The sequence below is a fragment of the Olea europaea genome, chromosome 18, assembly GCF_002742605.1.
Source record: "Olea europaea var. sylvestris chromosome 18, O_europaea_v1, whole genome shotgun sequence".
Taxonomy (NCBI): domain Eukaryota; kingdom Viridiplantae; phylum Streptophyta; class Magnoliopsida; order Lamiales; family Oleaceae; genus Olea; species Olea europaea.
The window spans coordinates 4,527,898-4,529,590 of NC_036254.1; the positions used below are offsets into that span (position 1 = coordinate 4,527,898).

The 1,693-nt window shown below is 35.1% G+C and overlaps 1 pseudogene; it reads left to right on the forward strand.

Moving 5' to 3' along the window:
- Positions 1-1,596, forward strand: part of LOC111366627 — an 11,506-nt pseudogene extending 9,910 nt beyond the window's left edge.
- Positions 1,597-1,693: the final 97 nt, after the last annotated feature.

Genomic DNA, 1,693 nt, shown 5'->3' on the forward strand with positions numbered 1-1,693 from the left:
TGCTATGAGAACCTACTCAACCCTCCAGGCACTTGAAGCATTATCCATTTTTCCAGGCATGAATTTAGATGAGGATGTAGTTAATTCATTTTAACCAAAAAGTTCATCTTCGTCCAAAATCTCAGTATTCCATCCTAATAAGACATACTTGAAAAGATACTTATGTACGGAATAACGAATTTTTTTATATATAGAGTTCACATTCATAGAATATATTATCATGATGCAGCTTCCTACCATTCCTCTTTAAAGATGAGTTTTATTAAAAAGGCACAAAGTGCAAAAATTGGCCTTGCTTTTACTAAATTCTTAAAAATAACCTTATTCATCTATCTGTTCAGAACTTATCCAGAATTATTTTCAACTCCTATCAGGTGTGAAATCATTAGGGATGGGATGAAAGAATACCTCACTCCAATGGGGCCAACTCCTCTACATGTCAACCCAATTTTCGAGACTGGCCCTGTTGAGCAAAGATTCTCAGAATGGTTAGTATTTGAGGGCATTAGCGTCGATGAGAGCGGATGACAACACTTCCTCGATGCTAGCATTGCTTACAAGCGCGCAGTGCTTAATGCTATCGACTACCTGTCGAGATTTGGATACACTAAAGAACAGGTACGAAATCTATAAATCAAAATCACCATAAAATTTACAAAATGTTGCAAAGAATTAAAGTAATATAATGGTGGCTATTAGGTCTATCTTCTACTCTCATGCTGCCCCTGTGAAGGAAGGATTTCAGGGATAACTAATTCTCCCAATGCTGTTGCCACTCTTGCAATGCCAGTTTCTATCTTTGACCAGGTGCTGGTAGTTAAGCAGATTCGATTCTAACTCTAGTGATGTATGAGTTGCATGTTACATGAACTTATGGATATAGTAACCACAAAAAATATTGAAGATAAGGTTTCTTCACAAAATTAAGCAAGACAGCTACGAAGTTGTTTAAATAAGCAAGCACTAAAAGTACACTGATAACTCATGTAAACAAGTATGGTTTAGCAAGTCAGCTCAATGTTATAGAAGTGTAATGAATGCTGTATCTATGAAAAAGAGAAGAATATCTACCAAATAAGAACTTAAAAAACTATGGTATACAAGAAGTCCAAGACTGAGATGCAAGAACATAGTTTTCTTAAAGTTGAATTCTAATAGAAGCTTCACAATTTTGTTAAAAGCAATTAAGTTTGTGTGCAGGATTTTCATCCAAAAACCATTAATGATTGATTATATATTCGAGGAAAGTTTAGGACTGCTCTAGTAGTATCCAATAATTAGAACTAATTTAACTTTTAAAGTGGACATGTAAAGCTGGTGCAATGGATGCAATTTCGAAGTCTTATAACTCATCCAATCAACTTTATCGGATATTACTTATTACTTATATTTCAATTCTGAGCAAAAGCTTCACAATTATTGCTAAAAGAAATTTATATATGTGTGCAGGACATTCGTCCAAAAGCCAATAAGGCGCGCATTGGACCTCGACTTGTGAGGAACCCTGATATCCCACAATGCACCTATGATGGAAAGTTGCCAACCACCAAAAATCTCAGTGCAACAGCATTACCATCGAGCAAGCCGCTATCATGAAATGGAACATAACCCAACTACCTATGGATGTTGGCTCATATAATTAAGACATGTAGCCAAAAAAAAAAAAAAAAGGGATTATTTCTAGTATTGAATA